Raw genomic sequence first — 12694 nt, forward strand, 5'->3', positions numbered from 1 at the left:
CTCCAATGTGCATGCAATGGTGCCCCTAGGATTGTGGGGAGCACAGTCAGCCTGGGGTGGCCTTGTGATACCCAGTGATATGGTTTGGCTGTGTCCCCACCCAAATCTCATCTTGAATTGTAGTTCCCATAATCCCATGTGTCATGAGAGGGACCTGGTGGGAGGTAACTGAATCATGGGGGCGGTTACCACCATGCTCTTCTCATGATAGTGAGTGAGTTCTCAAGAGATCTGATGGTTTTATAAGGGGCTTTTCTCCTACTTCACTCTGCAATTCTGCTTGCTGCCACCACGTGAAGAAGGATGTTTGCTTCCCCTTCCCCCATGATTGTAAGCTTCCTGAGGCCTGCCCAGCCCTGCAGAAATGTGAGTCAGTTAAACCCCTTTCTTTTATAAATTACCCAGTTTTGGGTGTTTCTTCATAGCAGCATGAGAATGGACTAACACACCCAGCATCTTCTATCTGGAGTATGTTTTGTATTTTTCATATGTTTTATTGCTTATTTGTCACATCCATTTCTGAATGAAAATCCTTTTGTTAAAGCAAAAAAATTTGAACACTCTCTGCTGGTCTGAGAACTTCATTGTGGTTGCTTCCCAATGAGACTACCTGAATCTACTTCCCCACCTTTCTGTTTATTCTATATACAGCAGCCCGAGCGATCCTGTGAAAGCACGCATCAGATCAAGGGGCTCCACGGCTCCAGTTCCTCCAAGAGCTTCTCATCTCAACCAGGGAATAACCCAAAGTCCCCCAGTGGCCTCAGCTTCTCCCTACCTCTATGATCTCACACCCCAACCCTCACCTCTGACTCACCCAGCTCAGCTGTGCTGGCTTTCTCTCTATTTCTAGAGCCTTGCCAGATGGAGCTGGTCCCTCTGGGGGGAATTCTCTCCCCAGTGAGCATGTTGATGGTGGGCTGTCTCACCTTAAGTCTTCAATGCAAATGTCACCTTCTCAGAGGATGTTTTTCCAGCCACTGTTGTTAAAATTTCAGTTGCCCCTTTACATTTTACATCCCTCTCCCCTGCTTTAGGTTTCCCATAACACTTACTACTCTTGACATACCACATACCTGACCTATCTGGCACTTTCTTGTCTGCCTCCCTCCTAAGAAAGTGACATTTCTGATGGAAGGAGTTATTGTCTGTTTTGTTCAGTAGCTCCACTGCCTAGTACTGTGCCTTGCACATAGTAGGTCCTCAATGAATATTTTTAAGTGAATAAATGGATAGATGAATGGATGAATTTATGGACAGATGGGGATGGATAATGGATAGATAAATGGTCGAATGGATGGATAAATGGATGGATGGGTGGATGGGTGGATGGATGGATGGGCAGATACATAAATAGATGGATGAATGAGTGTATCATTCTTCTAACCCAGAGAAAGCACAGTTGGCTGCATAAGAAGTGCCTAAACCTGAGAGTACTGGGACCACCAGCAGAGATTCTGATTCAGTAGGTTTGGAACAGGGCCTAGGAATATCATTATAATAGGCTCCCCAGGGTTCATTTTATACAGTGAAGTTTGAGTTCAAGGGATGACAGAGAGGTCCGCACAAGGTTGGCTTGAACATCTGGCTGAATGATATGCGATGTGCACATTAGACACTCAGGGAACATTCTCTGGGAAGGACGGGATTTAAGGAGAGGTGACAGTGGACTTACTTTGTTTAAAGAGCATGTCGTCTGTCATATGTCTTCCTTCAAGTTTCCACAAACTGTTTACGCTACGACCTGAATTCCACTTGGAAAATGCATCAATAGAGCATGTACTGTGGCCTCCTCCGTCCTCAACAGCGGAGGTCATTCATCTCCTGACTTCCTTGCTGGGAAAGTGATGGGAACTTGGAGCAGCAGAGACTCCTCATAACACATCAGCCCACCTGTCACCTGCTGTCATAATCAAGCGTCACATTCAACCAGCACCTTGCACGCTCTGAGCTTGACGCATGTATTTGCACTGCCTTTTCAGGAGTCACTTCATCCAGTTCCCTGGCAGTTACTTTCGAGCTAGAAGACGCTAGCTCCATGTTCCACAGTACTTCACGCATGCCTGTCTCCTAGCCTTGCCAATACAGTGTCGTGAAGAATCTGTGCATGTAAAGGTCCAGTCATCTTTCATCACCAGGGCTGAAATGAGTGGTCATTCAGTAAATGTTTGCAGACAGGAAAGAAGGAAGTAGGGGGAAGGAAGGAGGGAGGGATAGTGTAACGGAGTGAAGCCACAGCAGTTTAGCAGAATAAGACACAAGGCACCGGCCAGGTGCAGCGGCTCATGCTTGTAATTCTAGCATTTTGGGAGGCTGAGACAGGAGGATCATTTGAAGTCAGGAGTTTGAGACCAGCCTGAGCAACATAAAAGTATCTTTAAAAATTAAAAAATATATACAAGCATTAATTTAACAAAGATGTGAAAAGAAAACCAGTAGCAGGGGATAGCAAGAAGAGTGGAGGCACAGTCGTTTAATGGATGCTGCCAGCACCCCACCAGCATCACCTAGGTACTCTCCATTCATATACATGCCCACAGCTTGTGACCTTCAGACTCCTGCGCCTGGTGCGCGAAAGAGTTCAACGGCTGCAGGCCAGGCATGGCCAACCAAGCTGGGGAGTTAATATCCCAGGGCTGCTCTCAACCATGGTGGAAGGGAGTGAATGGGTGAATACCCAGCTTCCCCTTCCCCCAGCAGAATGTAGCGGATGAGCCCGAATGCCCTTGGGGGGAGGTGGGAGGACCTGCTTACAATAACTCCCTGCCTTGGTTTCCCACCCTCCCCAGCCCCTTTCCCGACTCACTTGCCATGGCTCTCTGGGATCACCTCTAAAATACATGACTTGCACTCACATCTTGGTTTGGGGGTCTGCTTCTGGGGGAGCCCAACCTAAGCCGGTCCCCAACTGGAATAAGCTAAGTCACTTGCACAGATGTGAGACATGTTAGAAGCTGCAATCGTCTCACATTGCCTCTGAGGGCTCTGAAAATGTACAGAATTATTAAAAACCTTGCCATTGACTAAAGAAAGCCTTAGATCTGGCCCGACGGCTGACCAGTTATAAAAACAGTTGAAAGTAATTGCATGCTTCCAACGACCACCTCCGCCCCCAACAGGGTAATGCTTCAATTCCCTGCTCTGTGCAGTGATTTCCTGGACCCTTATTTTCATCTTCTGACTCTACTACTGTAGGAAAATTTCCCTTGTGCAGCTCAGAGCCTTTTTCTGTTCAACCAGCTTCCAAGCATCATCCACCTGCGAGAGCTGTGCAGGAGAATCAGGCTCTGTGCGTCCACACAGGGAAGCGACCCCGGCTGAAAAAAAAATTAACAACTGAAACGTACACGAAGTGGGGTACATTTTGAGCGTGTAGGCATATATTATTTAATCTGGGTTTCTCTATGAGAGTTACAGACACAAATGACCAATTATGTAATGACCCTATCCGGCTTCGAACTGATTTCTTGGCTTGAGGTGGGGGAGGCTGGCCCTGTGCTTGCCATTCTTCCCCTCACAGCATGTGTCCTTCGTGGGGTCACCACCTCTTCCCACGTCTGTGCTCCTCTCCGGAATGGCACCTCCAGAGAGCAGACGTAGTGTCTTCCTCACCATCGTATTCTCCACAACCCACGCAGTGTCCAGGGTCATTCCGGAGATGCTGGCTGAGTGAATGCAGATGGATGAATTCATGGCCTTTTGCTCGTTTTCTCTCTGTCCTTTAGGTGTTAGAAGACATGCACTTCCAGGAAATTATTTTCCCAAGAACCTGCCTTTACGGGGATGCTCACATTTTAAAAGGATCGTTCGGAGGAACATAAAAGTTTATATTTGCTTTTATACAGTCTAAGAGTTTGTCTTTTAACAGAAGAGTTTAAACATTTACTTTGCCATATTAACTGATTTGCTTGGTCTTAATTCTGTCATCTTAATTTATGATGTTTATTTATGTTTCCCTCATGCTTCCAATGTATTTCCTTCCCTACCTTTTGCCATATTGCCAGGCAGTACTTGTTCTCTTTTTTCTGGACGATTTGTGAGTTTTCTGTTTATTTCACTAACAACGGTAATGCTTAAGTTTGATTTGTACATATACACATATATATATATTTAAATCAACATTTGTATAAACTGCATCTTTTAGCTATCTCACGTAGGATGAGATGTTAACATGTAGCATGTCATTGGTCTTTTACCTTTCTCACGTAGGATGAAAGCATGTAGCATGTTATTGGGTTTTTTTTCTTTTGCTCTATCTCCCTTCCAAGCTGTTGGTAAACTCAGTGAGAATTTAAAATGCAGATGATTATCATTAAACTATTTTTACATTACAGATCATTTCTCTTTAGTATTATTATTATTATTATTATTTTTGAGATGGACCCTCACTCTTGTCACCCAGGCTAGAGTGCAGTGGCGCTATCTCGGCTCACTGCAACCTCCGCCTCCCACATTTAAGTGATTCTCCTACTTCAGCTTTCTGAGTAGCTGGGATTACAGGCATGTGCCACCATGCCCAGCTAATTCTTGTACTTTTAGTAGACACAGAGTTTTGCCATGTTGGCCAAGCTGGTCTCAAACTCCTGACCTCAGGTGATCCTCCCGCCTCAGCCTCTGAAAATGCTGGGATTATAGGCGTGAGCCAGTGCAACTGGCCTCTTTTTAGTATTATTTTTTTTTTTTTTACTTTTGCATTGAGGCGTTGAGTTGTATAAACTTGTTATCAATGTTTATTTACTCCTTCATGTCCATTTCATGTGGTTTATTTTATACCAATCTTCCCTGTTATTGCCTTCCACATTTTGATCATTGCTCAGTTCTCAGGAGATCTTTCCTGGCAACTTTCACAGTGAGGCAAGGGGCCCTTCCAGTTCCTGAGATCGTTGTGATTGTGGCCACAGGAAGGGATGAGACTTGGCAAGATCGGATGCTTCCCTCAACACTGGGAAGTCGCTGGTCCACTGTGACTGATATATCTTGCTACAAAGAAGTGACATGCCTGTTCTGTTTTGTTTTGTTTCAGCAGGTTGCCTGTATTTCTGGAATTTTGAAATCTTCACAGAGATGTATCTAACTGTATGCTTTTCTTCTTAAAATCCAAAATGCAAATAGTTGCACTTTTTTCTGATTATAAAAGTAATAAATGCTCAGTTTTCTGGAGGAGCCAATCTACCATTGGCTACTTTGATTAGAAACAAAACAAAACTTACAAAGCATCCTTCTCAGTTTATACTGTTCCCTTTTCTCTAAAGAATGTCCTCAAATCTCCTTGAGAACGTGAATTGGTTATTTCAGAGCTCTCTTGTGCTCCTGAGGCAGGCTGTCAGCACAGGGAGGATTTGTACAGGCCGGTCCCTTCTTTAAAACCACGGATGCTGTTCAGATATCTCACAATTTCCAGTTTGCTGGATGTTTGCTGGAGAGATGTGTTAGTTCCTGAGCTCTCGGCTGAGGATCTTGAGAGGCCCCTGACCCCTGGAGCCAGGTTCCTTTCAGAGTTGCCACAGAGCCTGTTCTCTAATCTGCTTGGGGGATGTACCCCAAAAGGTCACATTCTTTGTAGTCTTTAGTTCATATATAAACACTAACAGTATCTCATACTGCTGGCTAATTTTAAATTAGAAATGTTCTGTTACTTGTACCTCTGTAAGGAAGAGACCACACATTTCTACTTTTTATTCCCTTAACACCCTGTTTGAAGGTAATATACATCAACTGACTTGTTTGCATGGTGGAATTATGGGAAACACAAAATATAGGCATGTTTGCTAGACAGATATTTGAATGTAATATTTTATTCTTTCTTCTAGGTCGCTTGGAAAGGGTCCTGACCCACCCACCATGTCAAGCAATTATTTTTCTGGACAGCTTCCTGATGTCCCCAAGGAGAGAGAGAGAGAGCGTGACAGCCAGTGAGGGAAAGCATGCCACAGGTCCCGCCTGCTAACCTGGCAGGAGGGTGCTTGCAACACCTAATTTATCAACGCTTGTTTTGCCTGCTGGAGCCAAGTACACAGAATCGCTCCACCAACGGAGAAAGAGAAAGGGGAAGCCATTCTTCACCTTTTTCAGCAATGTATTTTTGTTTTGGTCAATTTCCCAAATAAATTATGGTCTTGTCTTATTGCTGCATTGGTGGAATTCTTGCTAGTGTTATTTAGTACATTTTAAAGCTGTGTGAAACCGAAAGGTACTTAACATGTTAAAAAAAAAACAAACAAACAAAAAAGGAAAGTTAGCCAAATTGAATGGTAAATTGTTTACATTGTTTCACTGGCTCCAGTTGGAGCTTAATCATCACGACCCTTCATCCCACAGCGCCTGCTTCAAAATGCAGCACAAATCAAAATTGCAAGAGTCTGTATGTTTTGCTTTCGTGTAACTCATTAGGCATTTCCCTGCGTGCTATGATAAATGTCTCTCTCAAGCAGAAATTTTATCTCACCTGTGTATGTCCCTAGTTCACTCTGCGGAATCAGTCTCAGGAAATATAAGCTAATGATGTCTGTGGTTCTGAAACTTGCTTGTTATTTGCTTGAGATATTTAAAAAAAAAACCTGTGGACAGATTATTAAAAGGATGCTGAGCAATGAAAACATTATTAGACCTTATTATTGTTTATTGTACCCAGATGTTGTGCATTTTACACATCCCAAAGGATGAGTGGTAATGTCAGATATCAAAATCTTACTTTTCTTGGAGATATTGAGTCTAAATTTTTCTCATTAAAAACAAAACATTTACACTGAACAAATGGTGTGTGTCTGGGTGAAGCATCAGGTCTCAACAAAGCAACACTGCTCAAACAAGACTTAGGACATAACTGGTGATCAAAACAAAGCTGAGGCTACTGTTGGAAATACTGGTCTAAAAAAAGGAGGGGTGTGGTGTGCTTGTTTATTAATTTTATAGAATTTTCCATTTGGAAAGGAAATAAATGCATACATCCAAGGTGAAATAAACCATTCTAGCAAACATGCAGAGGAATAATTTTCAAGAATTTTTTGTTTTTAATGAAAAGGAAAGCAAATCAAAGAAAACCTGGATAAGTGTTAAAGAGTACTAAATTCATAGTAAGGTTCGGGCAATCTGCCCACTGCAATCAGAAAGGTTTTGGCTGTTAGTCATTTAAGACACACAATGGGAAAATAAATGAAGAAGGAGGAAGGGGGAATGGCAAATTGCAGTTTGGCAGCAAAATTAGTCCAACTAGCTCCATTAGATATTAAACCATGTCATAAAGCAAATAATTGGAATAATGAGGAGCTAGTTTTTTAAAAGGTATATAATGTAGCATAACAGAATCAACAAAAATAAGACTTTTATGTAACAATTCAATATACAATAAATAAGCACTCCATTTGGGGAGGAGAATCATATAATAAATGACGCTGGGATGGCTTGTGAGTAATTTGGAGAAAACTGATCTAGAATGAGAGCCAATATTCCACATTCACCACTCTTTAGTCTTTTGGCTTTCTATTACCTTGGGCAATGGAGGAAGACAGCAAAAAACAGGAAGGAGGGAGGAAGAGTATGAAAGGAGTCATTTCTCCCTGGCACTCCATGCCAGGTTGCTCCAGAAGGCTGTGTCCCTGTCCTAAGGGCTACAGCTTGGCTTGGGCAGTCTTTCCATACAACATTCCAGGTTCGGGAAACTGCTTACTCATCTGCTCCTGCAGGTGCGGGGATGATAATCACTTCCAGCTGGGCTGGGCCCAGCATGCTGCATCATTCCTTGTTGACGCCCTCAACTCCACTGGCACTATCTTAATCATCCTTAGGCTCATCTCAGTTGCCCAGTCCCAGTGGGCCTCTGGTTCCTCCTGAGGTACTGACTGATCCAGGTGCCCTGAGATTCAGTCACTAAGTTTCAGCTTCCTATGTGATGGATGGATCTGTCCTTGTCCAAATCTCATATTAAATTGTAATCCCCCAGTGTTGGAGGTGGGGCCTGGTGAGAGGTGATTGCATTATGGGGGTGGATTTCTCACGAATGGTTTAGTGCCATTCCGTTAGTGCTATCCTCATGACAGTGAGTGAGTTCTTGCAAAATCTGGTCATTTAAAAGTGCTCCTGCTTTTGCCATGTGACGTGTGACATGCCTACTCCCCCTTCACCTTCCACCACGATTGTAAGTTTCCCGAGGCTTCCCCAGAAACTGAGCAGATGCCAGTATCATGCTTCCTGTACAGCCTGAGGAACCATGAGCCAATTAAACCTCTTTTCTCTATAAATTATCCAGTCTCAGGTATTTTTTATAGCAATGCAAGAACAGCCTAATATTGTGCAATTTCAGAATGCCGAGTTTCTCCATTCACCCAAGACTGGGGAGTGCTCCTGTAGCCTGATTCATGCTCACAGATATGCAAATGGATGGTGGGTGAGAATTAACATAATGGTCTAACTGAAGTCATTCTCACCAGGCAATTCTGCCCCCCAGGGGACATTTGGCAATGGCTGGAGACATTTTTAGTCACCACAACCTGTTGGGGAGGGTGAGGGGTGCTACCGGCCTCTGGTAGGTGGAGGCCAGGGATGCTCCCAAGCATCCCCAATGCACAAGACAGCCCCCATGACGAAGTACAACCCTTCCCGAATGTCCACAGTTAGTGCTTCCCTTGTGACCTGGTGAAGCCCTGCTCGGATTGCGGGGAGGATGATGCATTCACAAAGGCCAGTCCGCAAAGCATACTCTTCTCTCAAAGTCAATAAACCTATCTGGAAAACAAAATTTCTACCATTGACCCATTGGTGAGCACCAACCAGAGAACGAGGGGTGGCTGGGTGGCCTTAAGAGAAACAGTACTTGAGAGCTGTTGGGCTCCGAACGTCCAGTTTCTCTATCTCCACCCAGGGGATGGACCTCTCTTGGGAACTGGGCAGCTCCTGTGGCCGCTCAGAAGAGCCTGTTGGTGTGCCTGGGTGGGGAGTGTGTGGGACACAGACTCTGTGCAGGCTGCAGGGAGTCAGCCCAGGTTCCAGCACTCACTGTTCCCTGAGGTTAGTTTATTTCATCTCTGTTAGATTCCGCTTAATTATTCATCACATGTGGGGACTAATGGTGGCAAATTAGTCCCCTACTAATGTAGGGCTGTATGGGAATTCAATGAGATAATCCATGTGAGAGGCTTATGCTAACCTCCTGTGAAAGTGGTCCTACAAAGAGAGGCCTAGAGTCAAACTCCTTGTAGAAAACGCTGGGTTAAATGAAATTAACCTGGATTTGCTTGTTTTCCTAGGAGGGCCTCTCAGAGCATTTAAAGCATTATTGAGCATTTCACCTCTCTAAGAGAGGAGAACAATATACAGAGAGGTCTGCATACCCAGGCACCCTCGATCCCCGTATTACCTTACAGAAGTGACCTTCTCCAGCACACACCACCGGAAACACTACTGAGCCTCTGCAGCACGCTGACAAATGACCCAGTTCCTGGTGTATACATACAGGTGCCTGAGTTCATTAATTTTCTACTGGTCACTGTGAGCTTCTCTTGCAGAGGGTGGCATTTTCTGGTTTCTCCAAATCAAGGTTCTCTCTTTTGGAGTCTATAGCTATTTTGGCCAATTTTATTCACCTGACTTTCCTGTTGTTTTTCTTCGCTCAGCTTTTAATACTGGCCTGGGTTTTTAGACCTGCATTGTTATTAAATAAATGTAATATCTTTTGTTTTCCAACATTTAGTCTTATTAGCTTCATTCAAAAAACAAAAGGTTAAATTGGGCTACCTGCTCAACATCATCTGGGTCTATGTGAAAAATGAAAAAAAACCTCTCTCCATGTTATTGTTACTTCAATTCAGGAAATTGAAATCAATACAGAAATAGAAGTGGTAAGGTTTACCTTCTTTTTCAGAGTCCAAAACATACGTATTTAAAATGTGTTAATAAGCCATAAAACATTCTACAAAATATAGAAACATTTAGTCTCAACCTTGTGTTTCAGAAACACTCCCTTGAAAAAATAAGTAGATTCAAATTGCAGACTACCTAAAGTAATCATTAATGAAAGAAAAGGAAAAGAACTGGACGGATGCGGTGGCTCACACCTGTAATCCCAGCACTTTGGGAGGTTGAAGCAGGTGGATCACTTGGGGCCAAGAGTTCAAGACCAGCCTGGCCAACATAGTGAAACCCATCTCTACTAAAAAAAACAAAAATTAGCTGGGCATGGTGGCACATGCTTGTAATCCCAGCTGCTGGGGAGGCTGAAGCATGAGAATTGCTTGAACCCGGGAGGCGGAGGTTGCAATGAGCTGAAATCGTGCCACTGCACTCCAGCCTGGGCAACAGAGTGAGACTCTGTCTTAAAAAAAAAAAAAAAAAAAAAAAAAGGAAAATAACTTAAGAATGTGATGTGAAGCTTCATGCACTAATGATTCAAAGTTTGGGGAAAGTACTGAATCATCCACACTATAATATCAGGGCAATTGGCCATCTGAATAACACATTATGAGCCAGAGGTCACTTACCTCTGTAGGTTAGAGAACTTGCAAGAAACCAGACAGGCGACAGAGCACCAGGAGAGACAAGGAAATCCATGTGTCATAGACAGAACTGTGTCTTCCCCAAATTCATCTGCTGAAGTCTTAGTCCTCAGTACCTCAGAATGTGACCGTATTTGGAGACAGGTTATTTAAAGAGGCAATTAGGTTAAAATGAGGTCATTCACATAAGTCCTAATTTACATGACCAGTCTCTTTATAAGAAGAGGTGATTAGGACAGAGACTCAACAGAAAGAAGACCATGTGAAGGTACATGGAGGAGATGACTGTCTACAAGCCAAGGAGAGAGGTCTCAGAAGGAACCAAGCCTACAGACACAGTGATCTCAGACTTCCAGCCTCCAGAACTGAAAGACAATAAATATCTGTGGTTTAAGCCACCCAGTCGATGGAACTGAGTTATGGTAGCCCTGGCAATCTCATACACCATGGCTCTGGGTTAGACACCCTCCGGGCTCATCACCAAGTGTGAATTCCCATGATTAAGCGCCACGGTTGTCCCCTGCACAGGCTGCTGCTGGAGTGTGCCATCACTTAGACTGGCTTTTCTCATCATGGGTTCCTTCTTTGAGATGTAACCAAGGCTCCGCTATGTGTTCAGCTTATCAAGGTTTTCCAGGATAGCCATGACATGTGGTTTCACTGACTAAACTGAGATTTCAGTTTCAGTCCAACGACTTGACATTTCATGTTCATTTTTCGGTCTGTTTCAGAATAATTTCAGAAGGAGTCAACTGATTTCATCAAAAGCGCTGTGTGATGGAAGGGTTCCAAATCTGAAATTCAATCTGTGGGCCAGGCTAATGTTTCGAAACAATAGCTTCAATATGGATTCAAATGGGCGCTGCTATGATTAGACTGAAAAAAAAAATCTGTTCAACTGCAAGAACATAAAAAAAAAAAAAACACAGACAGAGGAAAGAAAGAAAATGAGAGAGAGAGGTGTATTTTTACTAGGGTACTTAATTGGTAAAAACTGGAAGAGTGGCAAGCAAGGATTCGGATGATGATAAGAATAGTTCTTGTTTGCGGAACATCTCCTCTGGCTCAGGTACTCTCCTCCTATGTTGGATGCTCTCCACCTCCCTGACAAGCACGTGTTAGCATTGTCAAGACCTATATACCACGACGGCGGTACGAAGATGGTAAATGAGCTGCCCAGGGCCGTACAGCTAGTAGGATACCCACCTACTCTAAACTGATTTAGAGGCAGACACTGCTCCCATCGTGGTGTGCTGCCTCCTCCAAACAGGCAGGATTTCGGAAAGGATACCCAGGAAGCCCTAGGCAGTGGGCAGAGCTGAGCACGCCCCCAGGCCTTGGTATTATAAAGTGAAGATTTCCAATGCAGGCCTTCTTGTTCTGATGGGGCAGGTTCCTGCCACACAGGATGTCTGCATATGTCTGGGAAAGACATTGCTGAGATCATTTAACTGCTGTCAGTGGCAAACAGTTGTAAACAAAGAAGCCAGATGCATGAAGCGCTGTATTTCAGCACTTCCAAATGGTTCAGGCTTTATGCATCCCTGTTTTGCAGTCAAAGAGATATTGTCAGTTTTAATTGTTCCAATCAATATCAAAATAATTTTAGAGAGTCATTTAATGCAAGGGTGACTCATTTTAAACAAAGCAATTAATATTGTCTAACACAGCGCCGGGCAACTGATCCCACTGAGAACACTCCAGCATGCCATTATTTCAGAGTGAAGATATCTAATCCAGGCCTTCCTGTGGGGACTGGTTTGTCTTAGGCTTGGATAGACAAACAAAGAATAACATTTCAAACAGACGCTGAGGCAGAATTAGTATCATTCATCATAGATTTCTAGCAAAATTGTTTTAAGAAACCCTCCTTAAAATGTTTAAATGCCCTTACATATCACATTCATAATAAGATTCATAATATAATTCATAATATGCATAATAATTCATAATAATAAGCATGTACATAATAAGAGTTAAAAAATGAAACAAAGATAACCACCAATCCCATTACTTTTCTATATTTTTTAAGTACCCTGCAATGCAGTAACACAAAAGAAAAATAAATAACGGTGAATGGATTCACTGGAGAGATATTTAATAAGTTGCTGCCAGATGCTCTCAGCATGGGGAGGCAGTGGTCAGTTAGGTAATCTTCTGACCCATATGGAGTTTATCTTCTAACATGGTTTTGCTCTGTGTCCCCA

At 43.3% G+C, this 12694-nt stretch overlaps 2 long non-coding RNA genes across 6 annotated transcripts in view; one reads left to right on the plus strand and one right to left on the minus strand.

Moving 5' to 3' along the window:
- The window catches only part of LOC105473849 (uncharacterized), a 51747-nt gene extending 45707 nt beyond the window's left edge, over positions 1-6040 (plus strand). The window contains exon 4 of the long non-coding RNA XR_011610178.1: positions 5811-6040. This is a non-coding gene — a long non-coding RNA (uncharacterized lncRNA). The remainder of the gene's footprint in view (positions 1-5810) is intronic.
- LOC105473850 (uncharacterized) overlaps positions 1-12694 on the minus strand; it is a 173506-nt gene that overhangs the window by 78028 nt on the left and 82784 nt on the right. The window lies entirely within an intron of this gene.

Source organism: Macaca nemestrina, chromosome 11 (genome assembly GCF_043159975.1).
Source record: "Macaca nemestrina isolate mMacNem1 chromosome 11, mMacNem.hap1, whole genome shotgun sequence".
Taxonomy (NCBI): Eukaryota; Metazoa; Chordata; class Mammalia; order Primates; family Cercopithecidae; genus Macaca; species Macaca nemestrina.